The following is a 20,705-nucleotide window of genomic DNA, read 5'->3' as shown; positions in this document are numbered from 1 at the left end:
AGAGATGAGGTGATAAATACTCTAATCTACTTCTCCTCTTGTCTTCTGATCATCTTCTGGTGCCTCCTATTGGTTGAACCCAACTGGCAGTTAAAGGAGGAGAGAACTGTTGATGCACAGCCGTGTGTCACTTAATGACAGGGATACCGTCCCAAGAAATGTGTCATTAAGCAATTTTGTTGTTGTGTGAACATCAGAGAAGGTACTCACACAAACCTAGATGGTGTAGCCTATTACACATCTAGGCTCTCTGGTACTAATCTTATGGGACAATTGTCATATATATGGTCCGTCATTGACTGGAATATCATTATGCAGCGTGTGACTGTAGTCCATTTGGGTCAGCTTCCTGGGGCACTAAGCATGCTGAGAGAGTGGAGAATGAATATACCCAGCACACAAACCTTTTCAAAAGTCTTTTGTATTTTTCTTATATTCTAGTCTTCCTATGTTATTTGTAGTTCCACGAACTTATTGTTTTGGGGAGAGAAATAATCAGAAAGGGAGTTCAGATAGGAAATCCATGAATATGAAGAGGAAAATGTGCAAAGGTTAGTCAAAAGAAATCAAAATAAGTTGAACGAAAGCATAAAAGATAGTATACAAGTAATCAAGTCCATGGGACCTCATGGAAAGACAGGCAATATGGAGGGAGAAGCTGACAGAATTGTGGAATGGCTTACATTTTTTTAAGTTTAGAAGTAAGGTGAACAATACACGAAAGAGAGAATGGTGAAAGATTGAGATTTCACACAAAGCTAAACATGTGTACCTGGTTTTTTGCTCAGACAACAGGTCATCAATTTTTAATAATGGCATTGTTGGGGGAAAATATATACGTGCATGTAATAAAGTAAAAAATAGCAGAGACAAAATGGTTGGCCTTGGATCATTTCCTCCCCCATTTTGGTAGCTTATCAAGATGTCACTCAGTCTGTGTTAGTATAAAGGAAGAGCACAGAGTTTTGACTGATATAAGTAGCTGAGCTCTTAAGACTCTTCCCACATTAGAAAGGCTATTTCTCCACCAAGATTCATGTCTTGTTATACACTTGACTAGTTCAGCTTTGGCTAAGCTCCCCTCTCATTATCATGGTGAGAGGTTGGAAGGGACACTGGAAGGGAAAACAGAATGCCTGTGCCTGTCTAAGGCAGTATCCTGCTGCTTAGATAAATCTTCTGGCCTCCACCATCAGTCTGCAGTGTTGATGGACCCACATTGAGGGGGAAGAAGGGGTACAACTAGGAGCCAACAGGCACTGTCTCTCTGATTCTGCTGTGCCTTCTCCTGGCTTGCTTTGTCATCCTGAAAAAATTGGCTCCTTCTTTAGGGCATACAACGCTTGCTCTGGCATAGGATTTAAATATTTGGTTTACATGTTTGTTTCTGCCACTGCCTGTGAGCTCTCTGAAGGCAAAAATCATAGCTGTCCTCTATATTTTCTCTACCTATCAGTTGATGCACTTGACAGGTATTCAATGAATGTTTGTTGAATGAATTATTGTTTATGTGGCATAATTATAATGTCCCATTTGATGCGAGATTTTATTAAATATAGGTTCCTAAGGATAGGTAAAATAAATTAAATTCATATTACCAAGATATTTGTGATCTTGGAGAATCTTAGAAAACAAATGCACTGGAAAAGTTATCTCTATACTGAATTGTATTTTGGTAAGCTACCATAAAGGATAACTCTACAAGGTCTCTGCAAGGTCCATTTGTCAATGGCACAAAGTCAGCTGTATTGATACTGGCAACCAAAACAAAAAGGGGCTGGTCTACAGGCTGTCAAAAGATATCTGAGAGGGACTTTCCTAGAGTATAACCTCTGGTCAGAATGAATAGAGGATACTAGTCTAGAAGACGGAAGACCAGAGCTTCAGGATTTAAGAACTTAAGCGGGCTAAACAATGTTCCTCTTCTATAAAATGATAGGGTTAGAGATTATAAGATCCTCAATAATAGCTCAACTAATTGTATAAATCAATAAAGTGAATATGGGAATAATAGTAGAAAAAAGGAAGGAGGAGAAAAAACAAGGGAAGTAAGAGTGTAATTAAAATATTGCTTTTAAAAGAACATTTTGCACTCTGTAGTGATAGAACATGATGTAGTTGCAAATATAATATTTTATATAGTCATATTAGAAACAAAGAACTGTTTGTCCCGTACAAAATGTTGGAAAGAAATCATTGGATGTCTTCAAAATTTCACTTGTAAGTTGTCCACTCTTTTACCTTTCTACATCCCCACAAGCCCTCCCAGCTGCTTATGCCGTTGTCATGGCAATCAGCTCGCCAGTCATAGGGTTCATCTCACAGAACACATGTTGGGACCAACCAATGATCAGTGTTCTGCTCCCACCCACCCTAAAGATCTAGGGTTTCAGTTCAATGTTTAAAGGGTTAGGGCGCCAGATCCTGTGAGTCTGATCAGGGAGTAATCTGAGTTGCATAGAAACAGCTCCAGGGACACTATTTTCTCCTCAATCTGAGTGCCACTGAAGAAGGAGGAGAAAGAAAAGAACAAGAAGGAAAGATGAGGAGGCAAAATCTGGGACACTGATAGGAGGAGGAGAGGCAAAGAATTCATGTAGCCCACCGGACACCATTTCATAGAAAAATATAATTTCCTCAGTAGTTCAGCTCAGCATATTGTTTAAGGAAGATGACTCAGTGCTTAAAACGATGAATGAAGGGGGTGGGAAAGAGTGAGAATGAAGGAAGGAATGAGTGAATGAATGAATCAATGAATGAATGAATCCACTAAAATATCGTGCTTGTACAGTATTCTCCCATTTCAGATCTAAAGTTATTATCTGAGGATATCATTAAGAAACGTCAGAAAATCACTTCTCTTTCTCTTCTTCTCATATGTCAATCCCCCACTCCCTCTTTTCTCATGTGCAGAGGGAGAAGAATGAGAAACTATCAAGTGTGTTATAAATACCATGAAACATAGGAGAAGTAAGCTGCAGTGATAAAACCTCCTAAATTTCTGACCAGCCAGCCAGCCTCTCTAGCAAGTCACATTTTATTATTTTCTGCTCCAACTGTCATTCCTCTAATGCCTATCATATATCTCACACAAGATTTCAAATCATATCTACATTGACCCCCACCTTTCTCCAGACTGGGAGTTCTGTGCTAGTGGTTGCTTTACAACAAATTCCATGTATCATCAAAATTGACAGGGTTCCCTTGTAATTGATGTGTCTGCCACATTTTGTTTCATTTCTGTTGGAAGACTAAAGCTGAAGTAACAGGAACCATCACAGCTGAATATTCCACATGGTCTCGTGCAAATGGCCTCACCCAGGCGGTGCCTCTGTTTGAGCAGGAAGAATCTCAGTGGAAAGGAGGCCAGGCCTATAGAGTAAAAGCACTGGACTCACTCAGTCCTAGTTCAGGCTGTTTTACCAACTCACTGTGTGCCTTTCTGCACCTTACTTCATCTTGATGCAAACTCAACATTTATAAAATGAGAGGGTCTTGATAGAAAAGGGCAATAACGCCAACAGAAAAATAAGCAAAAAATATTAACATACAGAAGAGGAAACATTTATGACCAATAAACAAATAAAGAGATGCTCGGCCTCATTCATAATCAGAGAAATGCAAGTGAAGACCACCATGAGATACCATTTAAATCCCACTAGATTGGCAACAACAACAAAATATTGTGATAGCATGTGGCAAAAAGAATGTGAGTGAGCATGATCCCTTCTACATTTCTGGGGAAATTTTTCCTTATAGAAAACAATCTGGTCTTATAAAGGTGAATATTTCCCTTTTCTGCATCTAGTGATTCCTTATAGTATAGGTTTATACTATAGAAACGCAATTACATTTAAAGTTAATGAATAAATGAGTAATTTACTCACCTGTCTTTGTAGAGATTTAAGAGTACAAAAAAAGAGTAGACTCATGAATGGAGTTAATATATGCATGTATAGTTTTATATGTTTATTTCAGACTGCTTTTACAAACATCTCACTTGATCATTTGAAAAGTCAATCAGTATTAGACAGAGCTGACATTATTGCTATGTTTTTTTTTTAGATAAAGTATCAGACCTAGAAATTAGGTGACTTACCCAAAGCACTTGTGGACACAGAGCAGGGTGCCTATTCTAAATTGGTACAAGAGGAAGAATTTTCAGACAGATCTGCATTTGGATTTTTGTACTAAGCACTCGTTGGCATTAATAACCTTGGAGGAATTATTTCACCTCTCTGAGTTTCTGTGTCTTCATCTTTTAAAAACTGAGGATAATTATGTCTACATTCTTGAGTTTTTATGAAGATTAAATAAGATGATTTATCTGCAGTGTGATAAGTATGACTTTCTGACTTCTTTACCTTCTGTAATACAGGCTTCTTTGCAATGAGCCACAGAGAACAAAGCCGTCTTGCCGAGGACACAGCTCAGGGTCTCTGTGACTAAGTATGGACGTATCTTTAATTCTTTGATTCACTTGGCTAATTCTATCCTCCCACTTGTTTTTGATGTCCTTCACCATTGCCCCAAATCACAGCTTCTCTGTTTACTGCCTTCTTTCATTCCACCTTGGTTGCCTCCCATGGCTGCCCCCGCTTCCCTTCCTGCTCTGCAACCTCTGTCTATCCACTGTGAACTGACTTGCCTTTACTACCCATCCCCAAGGATGCTGCCTTCCTGGATTACACATTGGAGGCTGCTAATTTTTCCCCTCTCTGTGCACCACAGAGCCTGTAGTGGAGAGTCTTCTCACTTCTTTTTGTTGTTCAAACTCTTTCCCCTTAACCAAGAAACCACAACTTGACATTCTTGCCATGTAATCCTACCTCCACTGCCACTTAGCCAAATCCATGCTCACTCACTCACTTTCTCAGAAGATTTTAGCTCTTGACTCATGATCTTCTGCATTTCTGATCCCACTAACCACTTGGGTGATTTAAATGTCTACGCAGTTAACCCGCTGAATGTCCTAGACTCACATTTCCTTGACCTCTTCAACTCCATTTGCCCTCACTTCCACTAGATTTCAGTGATCCAATCCCATTTGACACAAGTTTAATCTTGTTATAACTCAAATTATTCCATCTTTGAAGTCTTAAACTTTAATTTTCTACTCTCTGACTCCAACTTAGTATTCTGGCTCACTACATTTCTTATTTCCAATATACTATCTTCTTAGCTATAGAAAGTCTCTCTACTAGACCCTCTATTTTCCTGTTAGTTAATAATTTCTCCCTAATGTCATTTTCTTATTTCCATTCCTATCTATACCACACTCCATAGTCCATTACTTTACCCATTGGTAGACTCAGATCTCTTGAACCTTGCCATCCTGTAGGAATCTTTTTGTGAACTGTACCATTCTAGTTGCTCTGGTGGCAGATTTATCTATTACCTGCTGCTACATAAAATCTCCTGGCCATGAGGACTAGAACCATAACTAAGACAAGATCCCAACCTCACAAGTGTCCTCTTTAGTCCTCTCTCTATCCAAACTCCCTCAACAGCTATTTCAAACCTTCACTGCTCTTCTCAAGTTTCCCCGACTCTCACAATTGTTTCTTGTCTCCTACGTTGTCAGGAATTAATGCTTTTAAGAGAGAAACCACCCATCCTTGCCACCTATTGACTTCTCTCCAGCTGTACCCAATCTTTTCTCCTAGCTCTATAGAGGGCAACCTCTCTTGGCTGCATTTAACCCCACCACCAGACCCATCACCTCCATCCTCCTTAAGATTCCTAACCTCTGTTTCTTGATCTGTAAATTGTGAATGATAATAATGTTACTGGGGACAATCATTCTCTTTAAAGAAGAAAACCTTCTTAGCAGCAATTCCAGACAGGAAGAATCCTTATCAGGTTAACAGGTACATGACATAACTGAAGACGTCTCCTGGGCAGATGGCCAAACCAGCCATGATAAAAGAGCTATAATAAATTTTCCACAGAGAAGACTGTGTTGTTACTTAAGTTGATAAAAATCCATACTAATCACTTTACTGCAGGTCTATACTAACCTTTGTTATTATCAAAGTACAAAAAAAGCAAATTACTTCAATTACTGTATTGTTTTCTCCTTAATTTCACACACTATTTGTAACATTATTTCTACCCTTCTAAAACTCCCATCCCTAGATCTTAAGAAAATGGGATAACTTAGAGAGGCACACATATACTTTTTTTCAAGATCAGACATGTGTCTCTTTTTACTTTTTCCCTTTCTCAAATCATCTGAAAAACACATCATCCTAAACTGTTTGTGTAGTTGGTATTTTCGTGATGTTCCAGCTACTTGCTGGTCATAGACATAAGACTGGCCAAATCCTTCCTCACTCTACTGAGACAAGGATGGTTTGATCAACTGGAAATGAGAAGCAAAAACAATCTGGCTAACATAAAATTGAGGATTTGAGGCAGAAATTTCTATAGAACAAACCCAGTGATTAAACCTTTTGCTACCCCAGTCATACAGTCCACTTTGGTTAGAAAGTAACTACAATAGGTCTAATAATCGCCATTCCCTGTGTCTGTAACTGAGAACCCAGAAGTGGACAGACTGAACCAGAAAGTTCTACTAAGTCAGGAAATGGTCCTTTTAGAGGAAAATGCTTCCTCCAGAAACAATTTCATATCTTTCTGCCTTTGATGTAGATACAGATCACTATGTGAGCATTTTAAAATTGCTATGCCTCTCCAGATTCAGGTGATTTATAAATATATTTACAAATGAGGAACATCATTCTACTTGCAGTAAGTTTGAATATAATATAGCACAGAGAATAGGGGTACCAAGCAAAGGTATTCACTCAGTATTGGGAGTGAATAAAAACAAAACAAAACAAAACCAACACCACAAATCTTGATTTCCTCCACTGTGCTTTCAGTCACAAGAGATCCAAGAAAAGTAGTATAGTTTATTGTCACACAAGTAATCATACACTGGAATTAAAATTACATTTTTTGAAATACAGCAAGTAACATAAGTAAAAACTTTTTAGGTAGTAAACATTTGAGGGAAGAGCTATGTCTTATATATCTTTGTGTCTCCTAATGCTCTGCACAATACCTGATTTGTTGGCATTCCATAAGTGTTTTTCATATTAATACAGAAATGATTTAATATAATTTGATCAGTTTATATCATGGATTTTGATATTGCTTCCAACATCAAAGTCTCTGAAGTCCTTCTGATTATATGATCCAAATACTTTGCATTATATATTACTTTTTATATTAAGAATATTTTCACAAGCAAAGCAGAATAACCCTTGAGATAGGTTGCTATCCCTATTTGCCAGCTGAGGCAGCTGATCACAAGAGCTGAATGATTTGCATGATATGAATTTAGCTAGGAGCAAACCTGGGACAAGAATCTCTACCTTTAAGTTCCCAGTTTGGGTCTCTTTCCATTTCAACATACTGCTATTTTTCATTCCGTATATTACAAACTATACAAGATCAGAAGAATTGAGCTGACTCCTGGAGGCCATTTGGTTCGATATGGAAGAATAACCATCCATCATAACGTCTTGGTGCTTAAATCCTTTGATCTAGCTGGGTTTGAATCTTGAACTACTAGAAGTGTAATCTAGGACAGTTATTTAACTTTTCTGATCTTTGTCTTCCTCTTCACTAACAAAAGAATAATAATATCCATCTTACTAAGTTGTGAGAATTAGCTGAGATACTACAGGAAATGAATAGCATTTAGGCAGGCTCATAGTAACTGCGCAATAAATGATTGCTGAAACGTAACAGTTAATATTAGTAAAACTAAGGAAACTTGCTCTCAAAAATTGAGATGAGAAAGTCTCCAGGAACATTTTCCACACTATCTATGTGACTGATAACAAGGTCAAATTTTAATTTTTTTCCCCTAATCCTCCCCTTTCTTCTAGTTGATCTGTCTTACCCTGCCCTCCCTAGCCACATTTCTTGCCCTTTCAACCCTATGCATCTTTCTCTCAGGGCTTGCTTATCCATACCCCAATATCCCCGTCTGAAGGTAACTCTCACTGCATAGCCCACTCAATGGCCTGGTGGATGTAGTTGCTTCTCTCCCAGCTTCTTTCATTCCCTGCTGACAGATGCCCGTTTGCACTTAGAAAACCAACTTGGAAGGTCATGTTTGTCCTGTTGTTGTTTCTGTGGTCAGTAAGTGCACGTTCACATATCTGAGAGTCCTTCCACCTGCCAGAGAGCTGGGCATGATCTTCAGTTTGGTTCTGCCCTTGTCTATGAATATGTGTTCAGATATCCCCTTTTGTACATATGAGAAGGCGGTGTCTATATGTATTCAACTCTCTGAAAGAAGTCTATTAACCAATGCTTTTGTTTGTATTTACGAGGGTGCACATTCTCTCCTTTTGTGGTATTTTCAAGATACTTAGTGTTCTCCTTGAGTGAATTTATGAACCGTCTTGATCTCTGCTCCATTCTTCAGCTGAGTCTTGTGAGACCATCTGACACTACATCAATTTAAAACATGATCCTACCTTGAAAATCTTGTTGGGTCCTGTCCTCAGTTTTTGTTCTTTGCCAGAGCTTCTTTTTCTCTTGCCCTAAAATGTTCCCAAAGGATAATAACAAGTTAAAGAATCACTGATTCAGGACCTGACTTTTGGTCAATGAAATATTAGCTTGGCATCTGTTACCAGCCTAATAAGAACAGCATGTATCATAGATGAATAAATTAACATAATTGGAGAATTCATATATAATGCAAAGGGTCTTAGGTTGCATTAGTAAAAGAAACAAAAATGTTATTCCAGTGACAGAAAGTTATGTTCCTCTTGTGTTCTTTGTTTTCAGTTTTAGGGAGAAAACAGCAGTTGTAAGCTAAATTGTTTCCACCAGAGATTGAAGAAACAAATCAGGAAGCTGCACTCTATTAGGAATAGCTGAAGCCATAGATAGAATAAAAGGAGTACATGAGAAGAGATAACATGTCTAAGAGGTGATAGATTTATTCTGTACAGCTCCAGAGACAACCTCAGCAATGGTTTGATGTCACCAGGAGACAGATGACAGCTAAAAATAAGAAAGATTCCTGATGATGGCTGTGCTCCCATAACAGGATGGGCTGCACTGCAGAACAGGGAGCTTCCCAGCACTGGAAGTGTCCACAGCAAGGCTAAATGGCTGTCTGTTACATGAGCTGAAGACAGAGCCCTGGTGTGAGCTGGGCTTGGTGACCTCTAAGTTCCCTTCTAATCCTAGAGGCTATGCTTAAAATGGAAATGTGAATACATCACATCTCCTAGGATGGAATGAAGACTCTGACAGTAAGAGGTTAGACAATGAAGTGAAGGACAAAGACAGATTTTGAAAGGAGTGGGGAAAAAAAAAGAGAGAGAAGAAAAGAACCAAACAAAAAAAGTCTCTAGTGTATTGTCTGTGGCTGCCCCAGTGAGTGCCTGCAAACCAGGAAAGCATGAGAAAAATCAAAGAGGATAAAGAGATTTGGGAAAAACTAAATTATTGCTCTGCATTCCTCCTCATCACAGAGTATGATGAGCAAACAGCCTACCCTGGGGTTATTCTTCCCCGACAGTGAAGGTGAGCCTCTGTCAAGGAGTGACGTGTTAAATGAAAGGGTAAAGGGACAAGAGAACTAAAAATGTCAGACATCACAGAGAAAGGATGTGCGTTCTGAAAGAATGAGAGAGCAGCACTTTGGGCCTCCCGACAAAAATGTGTTTTATCTTTCAAAATAGGTGCTTTGAAAACTGGGTCCTGCAGGGATGCCCTGTTTGTTATTGGGTTTTAATTATAGGACTGACGTTGGTCCTCTAGGACCAGTGGCCAGGAGCACTTCCTGAGGGATGGAGGAAGATGAGCTTCTGGGAGCTGCCGGGACACAAAAGCCTGTGTTTCCCGTTGCACAAAGCAGAAGCGAAGAAAACACTGGTTGTGGTTTGGAAGTTTCCAGCTCTGGCAGAGGCTGGGGACCTTCAGGGAGATGACAGGGGGTCCCAATGAGAGAAATATATTGCACTTTATTATGTCATTATTCTACTAGGTTAATGTGCAAAGACCTACATGAGGTGTTCAAAAGAAAGACTGCTATGAAGAATAGCTGGACTCCTTGTACCCTCACCTCCTCTTGAGATTCAGCTCAATCTCTAAAGGCAGACAAAGTTTTTTCACTTCGTTATTTCAACAAAGCCTCACAAGTGTCAAAAGTAAGATACAGATTTCCATGTGTAGGCCTAAGAAACTGAGGCTCAAAGGGGTGTGTTTATTAGCCTAAGGTCACACAGCCAGAAATGGACAGAGCCAAGGTGTCAGTACTAGACGTTTTGACTCCAGAAATGGCAATTTTCTTTCTAAACCACAAACGTGGCAACTACACAGGAGCATCCAGGACTACTGGGATATCTTTTCAACCTCACACTGGGCTCAAAGTTAACAACGACAAGTAATAAATTAAAACGAAAAGCAAAAGAACCTCAATGACTACAACATGGCACTTAACAGGCAAACTGGAGTTACATATATATGTGCTTTTAACAAATCAGTCCAGACATATTTATACATTCAAAAAAAAACTACAGGAAGATATTAATAACAGATTGTAAAAAGACAAACTTTTCAAGTCATGAGAAAAATATAGAGGAAAGTAAAACGCATATTGCTAAGTGAAAGAAGTCAATCTGAAATGGCTACATATTGTATGATTCCAAGTATATGACTTTCCAGAAAAGGCAAAACTATGATGACAGGAAAAAGATCAGTGGCTTCCAGGGGTTGGGGATGGGGTTAAGGGATGGACAGACAAAACACAGAGGATTTTTAGGGCAGTGAAAATACTCTGTATGTATGACACTATAATGGTAGAGACATGTTATTATATGTTCGTTCAAACCCATGGAATGTACAACACCAAGAGTGAACCAACCCTAATGTAAACTATAGACTTTGGGTGATTACAATGCATCAATGTAGGTTGATCATTTGTAACTAATGTGCTACTCTGGAGGGGATGTTGTTAATGGGGGAGGCAATGCATGTGAGGGGGCAGGGAATATATGGGAAATTTCTGTACCTTCATCTCAATTTTGTTGTGAACCTAAAACTTCTCTAAAAATATGAAATTTTTAAAATTGGGGGAAGAAAGAGAAACCTCTCTCTGGAGTATATGGAAGAAATGTACATGGGAAGCCTACTATATGGTCCAGGACAACATACTTTACTTTGTTTCAGTTATTGTCATTGGTTTGACTGTTTTGTTTGCAAGAGTAGTATAGACTTCTGGATATTGATCCACCTTCTCTTAACTAGCTGTAGGCTCTTGATAAATCATGTAACTTTTCAGAGCTTCATTTTCCTCATGTGATAATGATGGGGCAGAACTACATAATGTCTTAGGCACCGTTTGGTCTTAAAAGTAAGTGATTCTAGATGTTGGTTGCAACCAGGTCATGCAAGATTTTGAATGTCAGGTTAAGGTATCTGGACTTTATCCTACATACCATGGAGGAAGCACTGAAGGGTTTTAAGCTAGAGGCTGATATAATAGTGGTAGTATTTTTGGAAGATTAATCTCATAACAGGATGCAGGATGAATTGTACTAAGAAAAGCTTAGTGGTATGAAGTTCAGATAAGAGGTTAATGCAGTAAACGCAGGCCTGAGCAGATAAGGAGATGAACCTGAACTCTGTCCTGGAATCTTTATGTAGGGCTATATTATTAGCTGGGTAGGGTCAAATCTCTGTTCTACTTGAGAGTCCTTCAAATGTTAGGGGACAATATGCTTCTACTTGGTCCCTGCTTGTCCAGTTCAAACTTCCTCAGTTGTGTTAGCTGATCCTGAAATGAGCATTAATTGATGGGTAAAGGTTTTTCAAAGTCAAGCAGACATCTATCACTTATTGGTTGTGTTATATATAACCTTTCTAATTTGCAGGTTTTTTCATATACAGTATGAAAGTTATAGTACCTAACTCCCAAGGTTTTTAAAAGGATTAAATATAAATGCTTTAGTTCATGGTTAGGAACTTAATAAATATTCAACAAATAGGGATGCATTATTATCTTCATGCCATCCTATTTGTCTCCTCTGGAAATATTCTAGGTCGTGATTCCCTTTCTTAGTTTGTGATTCAGAATTAACAGTGATAATCATAATGGATACCTAACTTCGTGCCTGGCCTCGTTTTGAGCACCTGGGCTGTGCTAATAAGCCTCATAATAACTCTATGAGCCATGATTAACTCCATTTTGGAGTTGACGAAACCAAGGGATCAGACAATTAAGTAGCTTTCCCAAAGTCACACAACTTGAAGACAGTCACAAAGCCAGGATTCAACCAGGCAATCTAGTACCTTGGTCTATGTCTTCAACCACTATATAAAGATTCCTCTCGAGGAATGGGCTGTCCAAGAGGGTGGTACTGTTACTGCTTTTTGTTCAGGTCACTTCCTGAGATTGTATTCACGGCTTTATAGCATGTGAATTACACCACAGGTAATCTGATTTTGTCATCAACTTAAGTCACTCTTTCATACAAACTACATCTTCTTTCTATTTGGTTTATTTTTTGAGGCTTGGTGTATAATATTGTACTTATTCTCTTAAATAACATCTAGTTAGTTTTGGCTCATTATTTAAACCTATTGATGTTGCTTAAATTTCTGATTCCAAATTTTAAAACTATCCTATTCAGCTATTATTATCTACAATATATTAAGTATTTTTTCTGGGTTTCATCCGAGCCATTAATAAATGTATTACAAAGTGTAAGAACCAAGTACCGAATAAAACACAACTAGTGGCCTGTTCCTAGACAAACATTGATACACAATCAACTTTCACTGGATATAACTGTGTAACCAGCTACGAACTCATTTAAATAACTCCTCTTACATTTCACAATATTTAATCTTCATTGCAAATATAGTTTCTCCTGTGTAACTTTATCAAATGTCAATGTAAAATATCCTAAAATGTGAGTTTTTGAACCAGTTGTGTCACCTTTCCCCAATTCACTTAACATATGTGAAACTGTCTCCTCTGGTGAAAAATGTAGACAGTAAGTCTCCCTACACTTATTTTTATTATTTTTTGTTAGAGTCAGATTAAAGAACATCTAACATTATTTACTTGATATTTCAATCTCATAATTCTATTTTAAAGAGGAAAATGTAATAAAATTCACATAGAATGCTAACAAATAAAATGTCCTTTTGCATATTTTTTTCTCATTTAGTCTTCACAACAACTCATTAGTTGGGTAGAAGAAATAAATTGCTCTCACTTTACAGATAAAAAAACATTGAAGCTTAAGAGGTTAATTTCTGAAATCCACGAAACTTGAAAGAGGCACATCTCAGCATGTTTAACTCAAGTACATATTATTGTTATTAAAACCAGTAAAGCCCTGAATGAATTACAAGTTAAATAGGCTCCACACCCGTCTAAGCCTAGAAAAGGAGAGACACAATGGTCATTTTTTCCTAAAGGGAAACAGAACTACTTCTCTGAGAGGGAAGAGTCGTGGGATTTGTATTGTCTCGTAAGAAGACCTGTGTGGCAGTTTCCCTTTGTTGCTGCTTCCTCCTGGGGAGAAATAGGTTGTTGTCTGTGATGGCTAAGTGGAGTTGAAATTAGGAGGTAACTTCAGAATGAAGTCGTGAAAGGAGACCAGCAAAGAAGTTTCCTTAAACTAAAATCATGATCTCTAGTGATCCTGCTCTTAGAATTGTAATTATTTAAATGTTAAACAGCTTCTCAAGCTCTGTTCTTTTAAAAGTTTCCAAAGCCATTAACCAAAGACCCAATAACACTGCCACTCTGAGGGAGAAGCAACCTTCCAAGCAATGGACTATTCCAGAGTAGTATTCAGATCCTGACAAGATGAGGAGGCAAGGGCCAGGCCACCAAACTCCACACCACCCAGCAGGCCATTTCCCAATTCTGGAAATGCCTTCCATTCTCTTCTCAGAAAGAGTGAAGTCCAGTGATCCAGTTATATTCATAGCCTTGCTGGCGACAGTGCCAATGCTTTTGCACTCACTGTCATGAAGCTGTTGGGCTCAATTCCTCTTTATTTTTGGGACAAATTCAATTAGAGAACAATCACAGGAGATCTTCTCCCATTACACTTCATGCAAGAAAAGTCATCATCGACCACGTATTTGGTGTTGAGAGAAAACTTGGGCTCTATTTCCCCTTCCCAAGTGATGTGCCATGGTCATGTTTGATGTCAGAAGTGTGATTTTAAGAACTGATTCTCTACTTTTTCAACCCCATCTTGTATATTTATGTCAATCAGAAGAAAATTCTTCATGCTTCTCCATTTGGATAAGCACATAAGACTCATTTTCTCATCAACTTACTTGAAAACCTAATTATACTGAACCAGATGTTGTGTTTAACACCAATGGATGTGGCAAGCAGTCGGTTTTTGACAATGACACAACGTCAATTCTCCACCCTGGGAGCTGGAGTCCAATGCCATCACCATCATTGCCTTGCCTCTTATTTTTAGCTTATTAAATAAAAAGGATGACCAAGTGGTGAACATACTATAATATAGTGCATCTGCATGCAAGACAGATCTTAGAAACGTTACTGATATTTTCAAAAATCATTGAGAAAGAAAACAGTCTTACTAAATTCTGAAATTAATTCTTATTTCAGTTTGGCTTCTTGTTTATGTATAGTAATTAAAGCGAGAAAAAAGGAATTTTCACAAGAGAGAAAATTCTTCCTAACCTACAGTTATTCTAGCTGTCCTGAGCCTGTATGTTTGAGTCACTGAGAATTGTAACTTCATTTATGGGGCCATTGAAAACCATGATCATTCTTTCTATAGAACACTGAATAAATCAGAAAAAAATTAGCAAATTCTACCTATTTTCATTCCAGTCAAAGCCTATGCTCTAGGCCAAGAGACAGCAAGAAAAGCTGGAGTATATTAGTATTCAGAATGTAATGAAGTACAATGTACTCCTAGTTTATATCAGGGGGCCTATAAGAAACTCTATTCATGGTGACTAGTTTGATAGAAATCATTTGATCTTGGGACTTGAAGGCACATGTGACCTTGATCTGTTTGAAATAGAGCAGATTATAGGAGAGCAGTAACATAAAGTCACCAGCTATATCCAGACACCTCAATTTAGAGCGTTTTCAACTTACAAAGAAAGCAAGTAGAGACATAAAGGGGTAATATGGAAGAAAATGCCAAATGTCCTATTAGAACCTGTATAGAAATGTTACTCATATTTGAAAATTAATTGATTTGGTTCTGATTACAAGGTAGTTGGGGAAAACTTAGAAAATGCAGAGAAGGAAAACAAAGAATGACTATTGCACTTAAGGCCTGTATTACATCAGTTCTTCATTTCTGTGTACACACAAAACTCAGACACACATGCAGAAGAGGATCTTAAACAATTTAGCTACGATTGATCTGTAATCTGTGATGACTGATTTATAGTTTGAATTATGTCATTCATTTTAAGGTAATTTTTACATTAACATTGAACAAACCTATTAGTAGGTGCTTATTAATCACCTGTGACATCCAGCTATAGTACAACGCATTGTGATATTTATACTTTCCACCTTTGTTCCTGACTATGGGAAATTCAGCGATTGGGTGGCATTTTAAGTGTTCCATTTCTCTACTTGTCTCCATGTGAGTACATACATATCTTTATCTAAAATATATCACAGGCAAGGGCATCATTCAGACCCTCAACAATAGTAGTTAATCACTTACTTGCTGTTAGGAGAGTAAACAGCATTGGCAAAGGATGTTACTTCATATAAGTTAGTGTATTAGCCAATCATTTCTATCATGTGGCTAGACTGATGACGGAAAGTCCTCACTGAACCCAAACATAAATTTGAATCTTGAAAACAAGTTCTTTGTCAGGGGTTCCGAATGTGAAGGTGCGATATCTACTGAAATTAACACCACCCTCCCAGTGGTAGAGGAGAGGTGGGGTCAGTGGTAAGGCAGCACAGAGGGAGCAATCACAGGGTAAGTATTTCTAATGTAAATCTCACTAAGGGTTAACAGTGGAGGGTTGGACTTCGGGTTAGGTCCCTTCTGCTTTCCCCAGGCAAAGTTTCCAGAGGACTAATGTTTAGGTGAAGAGGAAATGAGCTGTTCCCTTTCCTAATCTAGCCAAGGCCACCATATTCTCCCAGGATGTGAACACTGACATGGATACCTGAGCCAGCCTTAAAGGGGTAGTGCTACTTTTTGATAAAAATAACAATTGATGTTATAAGCTTGAAGATGGCTCCCTGCCTCTAATGTAACTTAGCCTGATAAAAGTAACGGAGAACTGCAGGGTGGAGTCACCTAAGCAAACAGTACATTCTGGAACAGCATCCCAAAGGACTTCAGACTCAATGGGAACAGCTGCTAATTCAACTCAGAGGACAACTCAGAGTTCAAGAAAGACTCAATCTGTAAATCTTGGTCCCTATAGTTGAATTTCCTCTTTGTGAGTGTTTAAACCTCACCATTAAGTTTCAGTTGCCTGGTACTTTAATTAAATCCAGCTTGATTTCAAATGATCATCTGATCTACTGTTTCACATCACTGCTATGCACTCACCCCATTCTGGTACAGTCGTCTCTTGGTATCAAGGAGGAGATTGTTTTCAGGACACCCACAGATACCAAAATCCGTGGATGCTCAAGTCCCTTATATAAAATAGCGTAGTATTTGCATATAACCTATGTACATCCTCTCATATACTTTAAGTCATTTCTAGATTACTCGTAATGCCTAATACAATATAAATGTTATGTAAATAGCTGTTATACTGTATTATTTAGAGAATAATGACGAAAAAAAAAGTCTGTATATGTTCCATACAGAGGCAACCACTGTAGGCCTTTCTATCTGTGGTTGGTTGAATCCGAAGACGGGGAATCTGTAGATACAGAGAACCGACTGTATCTCATCTAGCCTCTGTGTTACCCGACTTCTTTTGTAAGTGATGCTGTGTGCTTTATGTAAGAGAACAGTTTTCCATATATGTACAGGTCTCTTTCTGAGGTCTCTGTTTTATTCTTTTGGCCAATTTGTTTATCCTTGCATAGAAGCATAGTGTCTTAATTAATATAAATTCATAAGTCTCAACATCTGGTTGAGCAGTTTTTCTGGCTTTTCATTACTCATGAAGATTTTAGAATTGGCTTATAACATTCCTTGAAAATTCCTATTAGATATTTTAATTAGAATTTCACTGAATCTAAAGCACAACTAAGGGAGAATTGATATTTTCAAAATACTGTCTCCCCAATCTTGAATATAAATCCAATCTCCACTTAATTTAGGTCATTAACGCTTCTTACAGTTTTATGGTTTTTCTTATTTGTGTCTTGCAATTACTTTTTAAAATTTATTTCTAGATTATTGGTAATTTCTGATACTACAGTAGATAATGCCCTCTTTGCAATTGTATTTTCTGGTTATTTGTTACTGAGGCATAGAAAGGCAATTTCCTTTTTGCATATTGATCTTTTTGCTCAGCCACCTTACTACGAAATATTCTATTATTTGTAATAATTTATATGGAGATTGTATTGAGTTTTCTGTGTAAAAAAATCATATTATTGGTAAATAATGGCAGTTTTACTTATTCCTTTCCAAATCTTATCCTTCTGATTTCTGTTTTCTTGTTCAATATGCTGGTCAGGACCTCCATACATTGTTAAAGTGAATGTGATGATAGTGGACATCCTGGTTTAATTTCTGATATTAAGGAAAACACTTCTAGTGTTAAGTACATCATTTCTGAAATAGAATGTCACCAGGTACCTGGCTCATTGAGTTTTATCTCTTTTACTAAACTGCACCCTCTTTAAAGACAACTGCTATTTCTTGTGTGTTCTTATTTCTACATTGCATGGCTTAGGGGAAAAGAGTTCACAGAATCAGCCATGACCTCTAAGCCAGTAATGTCCAGTAGCAGTGATGATGTCTCCAAACTGAGTCATAGGTAACCAATGTCGGTGGTGCCTCCAGTATTGACAGAACTGTGGCTATTCAGGTCTTCCTATTAATGGATTCAGGAGAGTAATACAAGACTAAAACATTTGAGTTTACTTTTACATCAACATAATTTTTGAAAAACTCTGATCGTTTTTATTTCTTCAAGAAATGAATGTAGGAATAACATAGGATAAAGAATTATAATAAAAGAATGCTTGCTCAGCAATGATTAACTAATCATCTTTTTCATTTTAGGTATTCTCACAAGTGCTAGGGATATGATGAATCATAAAATAAGTCTTAGTTATAAGGAATTTACTACTCACTTAGGGTAAGTTTCTCAAACTTGACTGCATATTAACATCACCTGAAGAACTTTAGAATCTTTTGATGCCTAGGCTGAACCCCATACCAATGAAACCAGAAGCTATGAGTGTGAGATGTAGGGAGTATTTTTTTGAAGCTCCCCAATGATTCCAATGTGCAGGCAAGGTTGAGAACCACTGAGTTAGGGTGTCTGAGCATATAAATTAAGACATTTCCCAACTTTAGACTCTACAACTTAAGTGCCACTGGGATAACAGAGATAAGAAATAAAGTCTTGGGCCTTGAGAAAATGATAGAAATGGATTGTATGTGTCATATCTAAGAAACCATTGCCTAACTAATAGGTCACAAAAACCTATTACCAGTGATCTTATGTGCCTATCTTTGTGCCAGCGCCACATTGTCTCGATTACTTTAGCTTTATAATAAATTTTTAAATAAAAAAAAGTGATTCCTTTAACTTTCTTTTCTTTTGCAATATTGTTTTGGCTATTTGGGCCCCCTTGCATTTCCCTATGAATTTTAGGATTACCTGTCAATTTCTGAAAAAAGACATCTGGAATTTTGACAGAGTTTGTACTGAAGTAGTAGATGAATTTGGAAAGTATTGCTGTCTTAACAATATTGTCTTCTGATCCTTGAATACGGGTTATCTTCCCATTTATTTAGACCTTCTTTCATTTATTTTATTTAATTTATTTCAACTATATCTCATAGTTCTCACAGTACAAATTTTGCACTTTTCTTAAATTTATTTCTGTGTTTTATTATTTTTGATGTCATTCTTAATGGATTATTTTCTTAATTTCATTTCAGGTTTTTCATTTAAGAAAAATTGCACTAGTATATACAAGTGCAATTTTTTTGCGTACTAACCTTGTATCCTGCAACCTTGCTGAACTCATTTATTAGAGCTAATAGTTTTTCAGTGGATTCCTTAAGATTTTCTATATAAAGGTCATGGACTCTCTAAATAGAGATAATTTTACTTCTTCCTCTACAATGGATACCCTTTTTTTTCCCCTTGCCTAATTGTCCTTGTCAGAACTTCCCATAAAATATTGAATAGAAGTGGACATGCTTGTCTCGTTCCTGATCTTAGGGGGAAAACATTCAGTCTTTCACAGTTAAGTTTAATGTAACCTGCATTCTTTTCATAGACGCCCTTTATCAGGTTGAGGACATTCCCTTGTATTCCTACTTTGTTAAGTGTTTTTTATCATGAAAGGATGCTGGAATTTGTCGAATGTTTTTTCTGCATTTATTGAGGTGATTATGTGCTTTTTGTGTGTTTTATTGTTTTGATGTGGTGTATTACATTAACTGATTTTTAAGATGTTAAACCAATTTTGCAATCCTGAGACAAACATCACTTGATCATGATGTGTGATCATTTTTATATGTTATTGGATTCAGTTGCTAGTATTTCATAGAGAATTTTTATGTCTATATTCATAAGAAATATTAGGTATAGTTTTCTTGTGATGTCTTTGTCTGGTTTTGGTGTCAGGATAATACTGGCCTCATAAGAAGTGTTGGTCAGTGTTGGCTCCTCCTCTGTTTTCTTTAAAGAGTTGATAAAGAATTGGTATTAAATCTCCTTTTAAACATTCAGTAAAATTCACCAGTGAGGCCATCTGGGCCTCAGCATTTCTCTGTGGGGATTTTTAAATTACTAATTCCTTCTTGTTACTTATTACATGTCTATTCAAAATTTCTATTTCTTCTTGAGTCAGTTTCATTATTTGTATTTCTAGGATTTTGTCCTTTTTATCTATGTTATCTAACAGGGTAACATACAGTTGTTCACAGTACTCCTTTATAGTCCTTTTTATTTCTATAATGTCTATAATGTAAATTTTGAAGTAGTTTATTATTTCTATGGTTGTTTTATTTTTATTACTAGTAGTGGTCTTATTTTACCAAATGCAGCCCACACAGATCACCAATGTATAAAGCTGATAAAGAGGGAGCTCCTCCAAAAATCTCAGTGGCTTGATCTCCTTATACTCTGTGTGGGCTCCTAAAGCAATCCTTAAAAAAAACCACGACTCTATGGAACACAATTTGAAAGTCTTGTGTGTAGGACTAAATGTCATACATTCGTTTGTTTTTTGCATTCAGATTTATCAAATTTTAGGTGTATCAGGATATTCTTGTTTTGGGATCTGGATACCTGGACTTGAAATGTATTTTTCAGCCACTTCTCTGGAAGTGAAAATTGAAGCAAGACATTTAAGTGGTTAAGAAAGGAAATGTAATCTTCAAAGGATCACGTCAAGGAGGCAAGTCTGGACAGTGTAAGGCAGGTATGCAAAGTTAAAGGAGGGGTGGGAATCAAGAGTGTGCAGGAATGAACATCCTTATAAAGAAAACAAGAAATAATTTTGAGAACGTCTTTGATTTGGG

At 37.3% G+C, this 20,705-nt stretch overlaps 1 protein-coding gene across 3 annotated transcripts in view; it reads right to left on the bottom strand.

The window, feature by feature from the left end:
- CHRM2 (cholinergic receptor muscarinic 2) overlaps positions 1-20,705 on the bottom strand; it is a 146,135-nt gene that overhangs the window by 61,385 nt on the left and 64,045 nt on the right. Inside the window, exon 2 of one of the 3 annotated variants that reach the window (XM_070265904.1) lies at positions 8,499-8,564. The exons of the other annotated variants lie outside the window; for them this stretch is intronic. The gene's annotated coding sequence lies outside the window, so the exon portion shown is untranslated. The remainder of the gene's footprint in view (positions 1-8,498; positions 8,565-20,705) is intronic. 3 annotated transcript variants of the gene reach the window in all.

The sequence above is a fragment of the Equus caballus genome, chromosome 4 (assembly GCF_041296265.1).
Source record: "Equus caballus isolate H_3958 breed thoroughbred chromosome 4, TB-T2T, whole genome shotgun sequence".
In the NCBI taxonomy this organism is placed as follows: Eukaryota; Metazoa; Chordata; class Mammalia; order Perissodactyla; family Equidae; genus Equus; species Equus caballus.
This window is presented reverse-complemented; position numbering and strand designations above follow the sequence as displayed.